The sequence below is a fragment of the Castor canadensis genome, chromosome 15 (assembly GCF_047511655.1).
Source record: "Castor canadensis chromosome 15, mCasCan1.hap1v2, whole genome shotgun sequence".
NCBI classification, from domain to species: Eukaryota; Metazoa; Chordata; class Mammalia; order Rodentia; family Castoridae; genus Castor; species Castor canadensis.
This window is the reverse complement of record NC_133400.1, coordinates 11,565,982-11,581,244: the sequence shown is the minus strand read 5'-3', so window position 1 is coordinate 11,581,244 and position 15,263 is coordinate 11,565,982.

The window sequence follows — 15,263 nt, the reverse complement described above, 5'->3', positions numbered from 1 at the left end:
CTAAAACCGAACAGTTCAGAATTCCCACTGACTCATTCGCTTGTTATAGGTGATAAGTGTTAAATGTAGGTGCATTTGCACCAATCCTAGGTCTTCTGTCCTGCGAAAGTACCTGCCTTCTGGCTTGGGTTGAATTGGCAGTTGTGTCAGTTGATCTTCTGTTGGGCCAAAGTCCGGTAGAAGCTGCTTGCTGAAGTTGGGCCTGAGATGTTGATATGAGTTGATTTGCTCAAGGCAACCTGGGCCTTGGAGAAGGGTCTAGCAGCTGTCAACGAGGGAGTTAAGTCTTCCCAGCCCCCAATATCTTAGCATATTTGAAGGAAAAATATAGGCCAGTCTCATTACTGGGGCTTCCAGGGAAGCAGAGATCAGGAAATCTCTGAAGTCTGATGGGGTTCAAGGCAAGCTCCAGCAAAATGTTAGTGAGATTCCATCTCAATATATAAGCCGGGTGTGGTGGTGTGTGTCCATGATCCAGTTACGTGGGAAGACCATAGGCAGGAGGATGGAGAGCAGAGGCTAGCCCCAGGCCAAAACTCAAGAGTGTGCCTTTCTGAAAAATACCAAAGCAAAAATGATTACTTGGGCCATGGGCCATGGCTCAAGTGGTAGAGCACCTGCCTAGCAAGCTCGAGGCTCAAACCCCAATACAGGCAAAGAAAAAAAAAATAAACCTTTCAGAAGGGTGCTTAAAATAAGGGCTTATCAGTCTTTAGCAATATGTAACAGTGCTCTAATAATGTCTAACTTCTTCCCACCTTCTGTGAGGTATGGGACTTCTGTTTGTTTCAAAAATACCAACTCTATGGACTGGCAGAGTAGCAAGTGCTAGAATGCTTGACTAGCAATCATGAGACCCTGAGTTCAAATACCAGTACTGTCAAAAAACCCTCCAAACCAACACTACTATATGGAAATAAAAAAATAGTTTAGGTGGGTGCCAGTGGGTCACACCTGTAATTCTAGCTACTTGGGAGGCAGAGACAAGGAACATCATGGTTTGAAGCGAGCCTGGGGAAATAGTTGGAGAGATCTTAGCTTGAAAATACTCAACACAGTCGGGTGCCAGTGGTTCATGCCTGTAATCCTAGCTACTCGGGAGGCAAAGATCAGGAGAATCGTGGTTCGAAGCCAGGCCAGGCAAATGGTTTGTGAGACCCTATCTCGAAAAAATCCTTCTGAGACAAATATGAGCGACCATGAATGACCCAGGAACACAGACTCAAGTTACCATGTTCCATGTTTCCATCATGGAAAAGGTTATATGAAGTTTTATTGTCACTGAAAAGAAAGTCATGTCAATATGTTTATGAAATACACAGGTGAGGCCGTCAGGTAGGCAGGATACAGCAACTCAGGGAAACGGACAGGATTTATAAGTTATCTTTATCAACTTCTTCATTTTAGGATTAGTGGAGATTACAGTTGTGTCAAGCTTAATGATATATTCCATGAGTTTTATGGAAATGTCAAGAGGATGTTAGGTCAGAGAGTTTGATATTCGAAGGGGCTAAAAAATAGCAGGGGGCTCATGCCTGCAGCCCTTACTTGGGAGGATGGCGATGTGAGGCCAGCGCAAGCAAATAGTTCTCAAGACCCCCATCTCCAAAATAAGCAGAGCAAAATGGACTGGAGGTGTGGCTCAAGCTTGGAGCACCTGTTTTGTGAAAGAGAAGCCCTGAGTTCAAACCCCTGTTCCACAGAAAAGGGGGAAGGGGCTAAAGATAGCCAATAGAGCTACAACGGTCTCTGTCCCCACAATCGTGGAGCCAAGGTCAAGCAGTCTGCAGGATCTGCTTCTTCAAAGGTGCAGCTTCTTCAAAGAACTCAGGTCACAGCAGAGAGAAAGGCTCCTGTTCTATGGTCCTAGGTTCAGTGTGGCTCCCTTCTGTTCCCAGGCTGTGTGGGCAGTGCTTGGTGTCTCATGGCCAGTGGAGGTTGGGGAGGATGGGCTGATCCAGGGATGATTCCTAGTCAATTTCTTCCTTTCTAAGAACAGGGGGAAGGACCAGAGAGTCCTCTTCTTATGAGCGTTTCCTTTAAGATTCTCTAAAGCATTTGAAGTCTGACAAGGGGATGAGGTACATGTTGAATGGGAAGAAAGCCCCATGCTGCTGTTCTCCACACCACACTTAGTCAGCTTTCATTGCTGTGACCAAACCCCTGAGAAAATCAACTGAAAAGAGAAAAGGTTTATTTTGGCTCACAGTACCCAAGATTTCAGTCCCTGGCCACTTGGCTAAACATGACAGCCACCAATGGGGGAAACTCGTACATGAATGCACCTTCAAAGTGTCCTTTCTTTTTGTTTCAGCTCAAACTCTTGGGACAGAACTGAGCATGCTCACTAGTTTTATGATGGCATTGAGCATGCTCAAGTGTTCCTAGCTGCCCTTTCAAGCATTGACACAAGTGCTCCAAGACCCTGAGCCAATCCTGCCTCAAAACACATCCGCCATCTTTTCTTCTTGAACTATGACATTAGTTCCTTCTTGAACATGCTCAGGCATGTTCTTGGGAATGGTCCCACCCCTAAAGTGGTTTCCTACATGAAAATGTGTAGACTCCCCAGTCAAAAATTCTCACACTCTCTGTTTGGAGAGATCATTGCTTTGCAAATAGCTCCTGTGCTGTCCTCACCTGAACTTTCTCTTCTCTTATTTCTTGACTGTGCTTGTGGTTGACTTGGCACTTATCAAGATGTGAAATCACTTTTAATAGTTACAGCGGAGCAAGCTACTTACTTCATGGTGGCAGCAGAGGGGGAGAGAAGTCATTGACTGTTCAAGGCCACACCCCCAATGACCTACTTTTCCCAACCTATGCTCTGCCTCCTCCCAACAGCTCATTAAGTTAGGAATCCATAAATGGATTAATCCATTACGAGGTCAGAGCCCTCATGATCCAATCACTTCTCCAAAGTCTTTCCTCTGAACTGGGACCCAAGCCTTCCACACAGGAGCTTTGGGGAACATTTCAGACCCAAACGATGCACTTTCTCTAGACCTTGTGTAGGCTCTGTCAGGTATGGTTGGAAGGCTCTTCCTCCTTGGGTCTTGATCCTGGGAGGGACCCTAGTTTCCTGGCCTGTCACAGCCTGGTGCTCCTTTCTTTTTTCTCACAATCTGAACATCCAGATGTTGACCAGTGCTGCCTCTGCCAGATGTCTCATTTGCAACATCAGTAGCATAAAGATATTTTTGAAAACTTTACATTCTTCCTCTCTCTCCCCTCTCATGCCCTTCCTCTTCCATCTCATCTGCATTTTCTTTCCTTGAGTTATAGAGGTGTCTGGACTGGGGGCATGGCTCATGTGGCAGTAAGCTTGCCTGGCATGGTCAAGGTCCTGGGTTCAATCCCCATCCAGCACCACCACAAAAAAATGAAAAAATAAAAAAAGGTAATCCATTTTAGCCAGTAGAGCTCTCAACTCATGCTCTTGAGCTTTTCTCATACAAGAAATAGTTTGGCTTCAGTAACAATCCTTGATTCTTTTGAATTTTCCTGAAAGAATTTTGGCTTGTGATTTGTAGGCCTAGCTCTTTGTACCAATGGCTGGTCTTGTCAACCATTTATTTAAACTGGGACTCTGATCTGGTGCCCTGGCAGGACTGAGCCAGTTCCAGGCAGGGGAAGTGGAAATCCGTGTGACACTGGATTTCTGGCACCCAGTGGCCTAGCCGAGGACGAGGACGTGTAACTGTACACTGCAATGTCTTTGCTGCAGACACACTGGGGATTGAGTGCAATAGAAACTTTGCTGACAGTCTCTCCCCGCACTGTAGTGAATAGGGAAGTAGCCTGGAAGGAGGACTCCACTCTCCACTGCCGCTGAAGATGGTGGTAACAGGGGAGGGTGTGGTTTTCTGGCATACTGGACAGTGGGCGCATCTCTGACAACCCACGTTTACTTCGTGCTGGGCACTCTGACTTAAAATGCTGCACGTAATGTTTTACTGGAGACCTTTCTTTTAGCAATGCAAAATGTATATGGATAAAGTTGAATTAAAAAATACTTTGAGCCAGGCACTGGTGGTACACCTGTAATCCTAGCTACTCAGGATGCAGAGATCACGAGGATCGAGGTTTGAAGCCAGCCAAATAATAGCCCAAAAATAGTTTAGGAGACCCTATCTCGAAAAACCCAACACTTACAAAGGGCTGGTTGAGTGGCTCAAGTGGTATAGCACCTGTCTAACAAGTGTGAGGCCTCAAGTTCAAACCCCAGTATCGCCTAAATAAATAATTTGTGCTCTATATGAAACATTTAAGAAATTTCTGTCAGCGCCAAGGTCTCCAAGGTTTTCTCTTGGAACTCATTTAGATTTTGCTCTGAAAATGAGTCTTTGAGATTTTTCCAAGGATCTATGTTATTGATTACTAGTTTAACTCCATGGTTGTTGGAGAACATCTTTGTGTAAAATCCTTTCCAATTTATGGAAACTTGAATGGAAGAACAGGATGGTCTGTCTTGTCAAATTTCCATTTGAATTTGAAAATAATGTGTCATCTATTGATTTATTGGGTGTCATGTTCTGTAAGTGCCAAGCAGGTCACTTTTTTGTTTTCTGCATCTTTTTTTGCAATACTGGGGTTTGAACTCAGGGCCTTGTGCTTGCTATGCAGGTGTTTTGCCACTCAAGCCACACCTCCCCCAGACCTTTTTTGCTCGTTTTTTGACTGGGCTGACCTTGAACCACGATCCAGCCAGCATGCCTGGCTTTTATTTTTGTTTGAGACAGAGTCTCATTATATAGCCCAGGTTGGCCTGGAACCCAAGGTCCTTCTCCCGGTGCTGGGATGATTATAGGAGTGTACCAACATGCTCGGCTTGAATCTTTAGATTTAAAGTGCTTTCTGGGGACTGCAGATGTAGCTCAGGGGTAGAGAACTTGCCTAGCATGTGCAAGCCATGGGTTCCATCCACAGCACTGCCACTGCCACAACAAAATAGATGTTCCCTCATAGGTGACATACACCCATACACTTATCTTATTTTTTGGTGTTATCTGCCAGCCCTTTTATGTGTTGGGTATTTTCGAGATAGGTTCTCAGGAACTATTTGCTTGGGCTGGCTTCAAACCGCGATTCTCCTGATTTTTGCCTCCTGAGTAGCTAGGGTTACAGGCGTGACTGCTGGTGCCCAGCATACACCTACCATTAAAGTGTTCTTTCATATTTTTAACTCTGAAGTTTCCTTAGGACTTTCTTCACCTTTCTCGTAGTTCAGACTGGTAGTCAATGTAGTCCTTGCACTGTTGTATGTTTGAAAAACTTTATGTTGCTTTCATATTTGAGTGATTTTTCTCTGATTATAGCTGTCCATAGAGTGACGTTTCTTTCGGTATATTAAAGTTCCATATAGCACATATGAATAATAAAAGAAAAATGAAAAAAAAAAAATAAAGTTCCATATATAACCATTCCTTTTGTTTCAAAAGTAGATGCCACTGCTGTTAATGAGTGGAAAAAAATTATTTTAAGAAGTGAAAAAAAAAAAGATGTCTCTCTACTGGCTTCTTAATCACATAGATTTTAACATGAAGTGAACTGTTGACCGTATTTCTGTTTCTCAGTATGCAAAAGCTGTCTTTTTTCCTCCGGCTGCTTTTAAGATTTTCACTGATCCTCTAAGAGATGTCTAAACTGCTTTGCTGAAAAGCATTGACTCCTTACTTGGGCCCACAAATTAATAAAAACAAGAGAAAAGCTTGGTACCCCTGTCTCCATCTTCGTGACAAGGGACTGAAACTTTGCTGCAAGGAATGGTGGAAACTTGCAGGACAGACCACCCTCCAAAGGAGGACAATTACCTACGATGATGAGGCTGCACCCTGGAGCAGGCGTCACTGTGTCTTGGGAACCAGATCACTCCCCTCAATTGATGATAGTGATAACAACTTTTGAACCCTCCAAGAACAAGGACTGAGATAATGACCCACTGGAACACAGCTGTGACTGGGACTATTGAGCTACACATCCTGATTGCCCCCTGCCCCAATTCTTTTTGTATTTAAAGGCAAAGATCACGTCTGTACCTGGAAGATGGTTGAAGAAGGGCTGAATGCTTACTTTGCCTCTTCTGATTGGTGAGTCCTGGGCTGTGTAATAAATCTCTTTTTTCTGTCCTTCACCATTACTGTCTCTTTATTTGGTACATCGAGGCAAGTGGCTGGACCTGACATGTGGAAGCCCAGTAATTTGGGTCTTGGATCCAAAAACTCCAGTTTCAATCCCTACTTTTAAGTAATTTGGTTATGACTTGCTTTTTTGTGCAGTCGTCTTCCTGCTGGGGCTTCCTGAGTCTTGGAAGAGAGGTAGCATACCTCTGTAATTCCAGCACTTGGGAGGTTGAGGCAGGAGAATCTTGATTTTAAGGGCAACCTGGACTTCACATTAAGTTCAGGGCCAGTGAGACTCAAGTGCCCCCAACCCCCAAAAAATCTTGGAATGATTTATGGATTCACTTCTACTTTCATCTCCCCCACATAACCATCTGCTCCTAATCTTATCCAATGTGTGTTTTATTTCAGACATTTTTTTCCATCTTTAAGTTTGGTTTTGGATTTCCCCATCTGCTCATGTTTTGCTTAAATCTTTAGAACATATGGAATGGAGTTTAATAATTTCCCCCTTGTATTGGTGGTTGTTTCTTGCTTTTGTGCATTTATGGTAATTTTTGATTGCATGCTAAATATTGTGGATTTGAGTGTTTTTTTTTTCCTCCCAGATTTTTTTTTTTGGCAGCACTGGAGTTTGAACTCAGGACTTGCTAGACAGGTGCTCTTACTGCTTAAGCCACTCCACCAGCCCATTTTTGTGATTTTTTTTGAGGTAAGGTCTCTCAAACTATTTGCCCTGGCTGACTTTGAACTGTTATCCTCCTGATCTCTTCTTTTTTTTTTTTTTCTTGTGGTTCTGGGGTTTGAACTCAGGGCTTACACCTTGAGCCACTCCACCAGTCCTTTTCTTGTGATGGGTTTTTTGAGATACGGTCTCGTGAACTATTTCCCCTGGCTGGCTTTGAACCATGATCCTCCTGATCTCTGCTCCTGAGTAGCTAGGATTACAGGTGTGAGCCACCAGCGCCTGGCATCCAGCACTTTTTGCATTGGTTATTTTTGAGATAGGGTCTCACATTATGCCTGAGGAGCCCGGACCAGGAACCTCCAGTTTGTGCTTCCCTGTATAGCTGGGATGACAGGCACGGGCCACTGTCCCCAGCCATCAGTTGGGATGGAGTCTTTTTTTTTTTTCCTTTATTGTTGTGCTGGGTGTGGGGCACATTGTGGCACTTCAGACGTTCTCACAATGTATCAACTATGAGATGGGGTCTTGCAAATTTTTTTGTTTGATTTGGTCTGGGACTGGCCTCCAACCATGATCCTCCCACTCCTCCTGTGAAAGGAATAGGAGGTCTCAGTGGGCCCCAACCCCCTTGTTGGAGAAACCAGTACCAAACACCCCGTGTAGATAAGATAAGCAATGCGGCAGGGCGCGGTTAGGGCATATAGAATGTGAGGAATGTGAGCAGGAGGTACGTGCAAGATGTGAGGTACGTGCAAGATGTGAGGTACGCACAAGATGTGCTCTGCCTGCTTGCCCAATGTTGATAACGAAAATATGCACGCCACCGCGGTCTATATAAGATTTCCCCTAAAGAGGCTCAGGGTCGTGTTTTCCTAACCGGTCCTGCGTGTCCGTGTGGGAGCTCGACCCTGGCTAGCCAGCCCAATAAACTCTGCTTTGTTGATTGCATTCACGCCTGGCTCTCTGTCTCTCGGGGGGGAATAGGATTCCGGGTCCTAACATTTGGAGGTCCCACCGAGATTTCATTTTCTCGAGAGACAGAACCTGCCTGCGAGAAAGCAGGGGCGATCCCAAGTCCTAGGCGTTGGGAGGGGATCCCAGACCCTCATTTGGAGGAACTTGAGTGTTCCATTTGGGCCGCGGCGGGGATTCGGCCAATCCCCAGGGAGATTCATTCTGGGAATCTCGCAAGGAGGACCACAGGGTCCTATTGGGAGAGGCTTTCCTCTCATTTGGGCTCGAGCATTTTAGGAACCCTGGCGCCAGGTGAAGAACTAATTGAGCTAGTCGACCGACCACCCGTCAAGTGGACGCCTTTCGGCCTGATATCCCAGTTGGACGGTGAGGAGGTTGAATGGGGTGCGCACCAGTGTGAGAGAAGGACCGGTCCGAGCGAGTGCTGGAGAGTGTTGTGTGTGTGTGGAATTATTGTTGCCTTTACCCTTTTTGTTCTATCTCTCTTGGTGTTTGAGTCTCCTTCCACAATGGGACAGGGACAAACAACCCCAAAGTCTCTGATCCTTTCTCACTTTTCAGAAGTTAAAGAAAGGGCCTTAAATGTGGGTCTGGTCATCAAGAAAGGTAAGTTCGACACCTTTTGTTCTGCAGAGTGGCCCACCTTTGGAGTCGGGTGGCCCATTCAAGGTTCCCTCTCCCTAGACCTGATCACTAAGGTTAAAGCAGTCATTTTTCAGCCAGACAATCGAGGCCATCCAGACCAAGTTCCTTGCATTTTGGTTTGGGAGGATCTGGTGAGGAACCCTCCCCCTTGGTTAACAGTTTTTCTGACCCACCCCTCCAGTTCGGCCCCCGGGGCTAAAACCCCAGTCACACCCGCCTTGGTCATAAAGAAGGAGGAAAAACTTCCTCTTCCCACCTTGACCGGTCCTCAAATTAGGGCATCTCCTTCACCATCTCCGGTCTTACCAGAGAGTTCCCCCCTTTACCCATCCCTCGCAGGGGCAGAGGAAGATTGGCCGCCTCCATACGTGACTCCCCCTGGCCAAGCCAGTGCCCCGGAGGAGGAAATTTCCTCATCCTCCTCAACAGGACTGGCAGCAGGAGGAGGAATGGGTCGAAGACTTCGTCCCCGAGGGGTCCGGGAAAGGGAAGGGGAAGTCGGGCCCTCCTCATCAACACAGGGGGAGGAAACTGTCCCTACACTTCCAGTCCGGATGGTGGGCCAAGGGGGACCGGGAGGAGGGCAACAGTTTCAGTACTGGCCCTTCTCCTCCAGTGATCTATATAACTGGAGGACGCAGAACCCGCCCTTTTCTGAAGACCCCAAGTGTCTCATAGATCTCTTGGAGTCCGTCATGCATACACACCGTCCCACTTGGGATGACTGTCATCAGCTGCTCAATATTCTTTTTACGACGGAGGAACGAGAGCGCATCCTCAACGAAGCGAGAAAGAACGTCTTGGGGGATAATGGGAGACCCACAACCCTCCAACCGGCCATAGATGAAGCTTTTCCCCTACACCACCCTGATTGGGATTTCGGGACCGCAGAAGGTAGGGAGCGTCTTCGGATCTACCGCCAGACTCTTATGGCCGGTCTCCGAGCGGCCGCTAGAAGGCCCACCAATTTTGCAAAAGTGAAAGCAGTCGTTCAAAGGGAAAACGAAAGCCCGGCCGGTTTCTTAGAGCGCCTCTATGAGGCATACCGTCAGTACACCCCTATTGACCCTGAGGTGGACCTCCACCGGTCTGCTGTGGTACTCTCATTCATTAATCAGGCAGCTCCAGACATTAGGAGAAAACTCAATAAACAGAAAAACTTAGGGGAGATGACTATAAGGGAAATGCTACAGGTAGCGGAAAAAGTCTTTACCACTAGGGAAACTCCACAAAAAAGGGAGGAAAGACGGAGAAAAAAAGACAGGGAGGCCCAGGAGAAATTGAAAAAGGAGGACCGGAAGTTCCAGGCTAAGGAAAACCGAAAGCAACAAAGAGAAATGGCTCGTATTTTCCTAGCGGGTGTCCGGGACCAACCCAGGGGAGGGGGCCACGCCAGGACCCCGGATAAGGAACACTGTTTTTACTGTAAGGAAACGGGGCATTGGAAGAGAGAATGTCCTAAGTTAAAGGGAAGAAGAGGGTTTGAAAGGAGACCGGGGGAAAACAGGAAAAGGAAACGAGCAGTAGAGCAGGCCAGAGTCCTCCTAGCCGGAGAAGAAGACTGAAGGAGACGGGGCTCAGACCCCCTCCCCGAGTCCTGGGTAACAATACATGTGGAGGGGAAGCCGATGGGGTTCATGGTGGATACCGGCGCCCAATATTCGGTTTTAAACAAGGCACATGGACCTTTAAACAAGGCACGAACAAGTGTTCAGGGGGCCACTGGTACGCAGTTATGTACATGGACTACCAAAAGAAAGGTGAACTTAGGAAAACACCAGGTCACACACTCCTTCTTGGTCGTCCCTGAGAGCCCTGCTCCCCTGCTCGGACGGGACCTACTCACCAAAATAGGGGCCCATATCCATTTTAAACCAGATGGAATAATTGTGACTGATCGAGAAGGGAGCCCGATTCATGTCTTGTCCCTATCATTGGCTGACGAGCATCGTCTGTTTGAGAGTCAACAGGAACCAGGAGGGGACATGACTCATTGGGTAAAAAGATTTCCCACGGCCTGGGCAGAGACTGCGGGAACCGGCCTCGCCAAACACCTCCCGCCTGTAGTTATACAATTAAAGGCTTCTGCTCTCCCCATTCGGGTGAAACAGTATCCTATGCCTAAGGAGGCCCGAAGAGGCATAGCCCCTCATATCCACAGGCTAATAAAGGAAGGAGTACTACGGCCTTGTCAGTCTGCCTGGAATACTCCTCTGCTCCCCGTCCGAAAGCCGGGAAGCGGGGACTATAGGCCTGTGCAAGACCTATGAAAGGTAAACGAGCGGACGGAGGACATTCATCCCACCGTTCCAAATCCCTATACCTTGCTCAGCCACCTACCCCCCTCGCAAGTATGGTATACAACCCTTGATTTGAAAGATGCTTTCTTCAGCATTCCATTGTCAGAAATTAGTCAGCCGCTATTTGCTTTCGAATGGCAAAAAGATGGGGGCCAATCCGGACAGCTCACTTGGACCAGACTGCCGCAAGGATTTAAAAACTCTCCCACCCTGTTTAATGAGGCCCTGAGCCAGGACCTGAAACCTTTTCGCCGGAGCCACCCACGAGTCACTCTATTACAGTATGTTGATGACTTACTGTTAGCGGCAGAAACCCGAGAGGAGTGCATCAAGGCTACTGAACACCTGCTAACGGAATTAGGTGAGCTGGGGTATCAGGCAAGTGCCAAGAAAACTCACATCTGTAAAAGGTCAGTGACATATTTGGGTTATCGGATTGCAGATGGGGCAAGATGGCTGACTGATGCCATAAAACAGACTATTCTGGCTATCCCATCCCCGACATCCACTAGGGGGGTGAGAGAATTCCTGGGCTCCGCGGGGTTCTGTAGACTCTGGATTCCAGGATTTGCGGAAATAGCCAGACCCCTATATGAGGCCACCAAAGAAGCTCCAGATTGGAGTTGGGGAGAGAGAAAACAACAGGCCTTTGATCAGCTAAAAGACGCTCTTTTGCAGGCCCCTGCCTTAGCCTTGCCAGATCCTACAAGACGATTCACTCTGTTTGTAGATGAGAAAAAGGGGGTAGCCAAAGGAGTCTTGACCCAACAGCTAGGTCCCTGGAAGAGACCAGTGGCATATTTTTTCCAAGAAATTAGACGCAGTAGCGGCAGGATGGCCCCCCTGCCTCCGCATCATAGCGGCCATTGCCGTGCTGGTAAGAGAAGCCGATAAACTAACCTTTGGACAGGCCCTCTGGGTCACGGCCCCTCACCCGGTGGAGGGAATCCTTAAACAACCCCCTGGGAAATGGATGACGAATGCCAGGCTCACCCACTACCAGGGGCTCTTGTTGGATTCCCCTCGGATCACATTCACAGATCCCGTAATCCTGAACCCTGCCACCTTGTTGCCTAACCCGGAACTGCAGACACCTGTCCATAACTGCAAAGAATTCCTCTCCGAAGTTACACAGATATGGGCTGACCTAAAGGATACCCCCCTGTCCGGCTGCAAATTAAACTGGTACACGGATGGAAGCAGTTTTTTCCAAGATGGAGCCCGAAGGGCAGGGGCAGCTGTAGTCGACCAAGAAGGAAATACGGTATGGAGCAGCGCCCTCCCACCCGGAACATCAGCCCAAAAAGTGGAATTAATTGCCTTGGCAGAGGCCCTGGAGAGGGCAAAAGGAAAGCGAGTCAATATCTACACCGATAGCCGCTATGCTTTCGGTACCATCCATGTCCACGGGGCCATCTATCGCGAAAGAGGATTCCGCACAGCAGAAGGAAAACATCTAAAGAACCTAGCCGAAGTCCAGCGTCTATTAATGGCAGTAGAAAAACCGAAGGCAGTGGCAGTGATGTATGTCCCAGGCCACCAGTCTGCCAAGACGCCGGAAGCTGTCGGTAACAACAGAGCAGATCAAAAAGCAAAGAGAGTAGCAATGGTGAGTCCTCCCATGGAGACAGGGCAACCTTCCACGGTTGCGGCGATAGACGTGCCGGTCCCAGAGCTCCCTCCGCTACCCCCCCGACCAGAATACTCCACAGAGGATTTCACTTGGATGAGAACCCACTCCCCCTTTAGAGAAGGGGAAGACGGATGAAAAAGCGACTTGAAAGGCAAGTTAATTCTGCCTGAAAAACTCGGACGATTCCTGTTGGCTAACTTACATAAGTCCACCCATTTGGGGCGGAGAAAATTACTAGACTTGTTGACATCTGCGCAGCTCTGATTTCCGAACCAGACCATAGCAGTCCGCCAAATTGTGGAAGATTGTGCCAGCTGCACAATCATAAAACCAGGACGAAGGGAGGGGCACCATACAGGTACTCGGGAACGGGGGAGGGCTACAGGAAGAAGTTGGGAAGTGGATTTTACTGAGGTAAAACCGGGAAAGTTTGGGTACAAATATTTGCTGGTATTTATAGATACCTTTTCAGGCTGGGTGGAGGCTTTTCCTACAAAGAAGGAGATGAGTCAGGTAGTGGCAAAGGCTTTGCTAGAGGAAATCATACCCAGATATGGGGTGCCCGAGGCAATTGGGTCAGATAACGGTCCGGCTTTTGTTAGTAAAGTCCTGCAGGGACTAGCCCAGACTATGGGGGCCAATTGGAAGCTACATTGTGAATATAACCCCCAGAGCTCAGGACAAGTTAAAAAGGATGAATAGGACACTAAAGGAGACCTTAGCCAAATTGGCCCTGGAGACTGGCGGTGATTGGGTGATGCTCCTTCCCTTGGCCATCTTCCGAGTCCGGAACTCCCCTTATGTCCATGGGCTAACCCCCTTTGAGATCCTGTATGGGGCTCCACCCCCCATCATTCAGAGGACCTTAAGCCCGGGACTAGGTGATCTGGCCCCAAATTACTTGACCATGTTACAGGCTCTAGCTAAGGTGCAACAACGGATTTGGCCCTTAATTCAAGCATACCACGCTGTTGAGAGGGTCCCGGCTCCAAAACATGGCATAGTCCCGGGTGACATGGTATGGGTTAAAAGGCATCAGTCCAAAACCCTAGAGCCTAGATGAAAAGGACCTTATGTTGTACTGTTTACTACCCCTACCGCCCTCAAGGTTGATGGCATCGGACCTTGGATCCACCACTCCCGCGTGTGTCGAGCCAATCATCAAAAACAAGAAGGGGTCAAGGAGTGGACTGTACGGCGGCACCCAGACAACCCATTAAAGCTAAAGCTTTTGTGGCCCCGGAAACATTCAGAGTCTTCAGGAGCAGCCACGGATGGGGTGGCTGATCGCTCTGATCTTGCTCAATGCCCAGAGCGGGAGCCTCGCAGAAACCAACCCTCACCAGCCCTATAAGCAAACCTGGATACTCACCGATGGGGAGACTCATACCACCCTCAACGAGACTACTCGCACTGCCCCCATAGGAACTTGGTGGCCGGAGCTTCAGTTCTGCTTCAGAGACATCAATCCTGCCTACAAGTCTACTGCCCCGGAGTCAGCCCGACGTTATGGGTTTTATGCCTGCCCCGGCCACAAAAAGAACCAGGAATGTGGGGGGATACAATACTCCTTCTGTAGGTCATGGGCATGTGTCACATCCAATGATAGTGAATGGAAATGGGGGATATCAAAATCAGACCTAGTCAAATTTGCCTTTGTAAATGGGATATTAAGGGGGCACAGAATTCCAATACCCACCCATAAATGCCAGCCCATGGAATCAAGGTCACTTTCACTGAAACTGGCAAGAAGGACACCCCTGGGTGGATACAAGGTAAGGTATGGGGACTTGTGTTTTATAAATATGGTGGACATGCTGGCTCGACCATAGTGGTCAGATTAAAGATTGAGCCCATAGGGCCACCGTCCACAGCAGTAGGCCCTAATAAGGTACTTAGGCCGCCCAATGTAAAGCCATCTCCCCAACCTTCCACAACTCACCACCTTCCCTCAACCGTAGCTCGGGCTAATGTGACAACTCCAAGACTATCAGAAACCAGCCCTCCCTTGGTGAGACCCAGTCTCATGACCGGATCTAAAGACCCCCTCTGGGACCTAGTGGATGCTGCATTCCTGACGTTAAACCACACCAACCCTAACATGACTAACTCCTGTTGGTTATGTTATGATGTGAGGCCCCCATTCTATGAGGCAATAGGGCTAAACACCACTCACGATACCTCATCTGAGGAAAACCCTACTCAATGTTCCTGGGGAGACCGTAAGAGAGGTCTGACCATACAGCAGGTAAGCGGCCAAGGAACCTGCTTAGGAAAAGTGCCAAAGAACAGACGGGACTTATGTACTGTTATTAACGCCAGTTCTACCTGGGAAAATGCTATTAAATGGGTAATTCCAAAGGACAATGGGTGGTGGCTATGCTCGCGGTCTGGACTCACCCCGTGCCTATCAACTAAGGTGTTTAACAGCTCTAAAGAATTCTGTGTCATAGTGGTTGTGCTGCCCCGCATCCTCTATCATTCGGAAAAAAGTCTATATTCATACTGGAATATAAAAACAGGTGAGAGAAAGAAGAGAAAGCCTATTTCTACACTAACCATTGCTACCCTACTTAGCCTAGGGGTGGCTGGGGCAGGGACCGACATAGCCTCCCTGGCTACTCAACATAAAGGGATGTCTTCGCTGCGCGCAGCCATAGACAAAGATATAGAGAGAATAAAAACCTCCATTAGCCACCTAAAAAAATCCCTCACTTCTCTGTCTGAGGTAGTACTTCAAAACCGACGAGGTCTGGACTTGTTGTTCCTCCAAAAAGGGGGACTATGCGTTGCTCTAGGGGAAGAATGTTGTTTTTACGCTGACCATACCGGAGTTGTTCGTGACTCCATGTCTAAACTCCGAAAGAGCCTAAAACAAAGAAAACGAGAAAAAGAGGCAG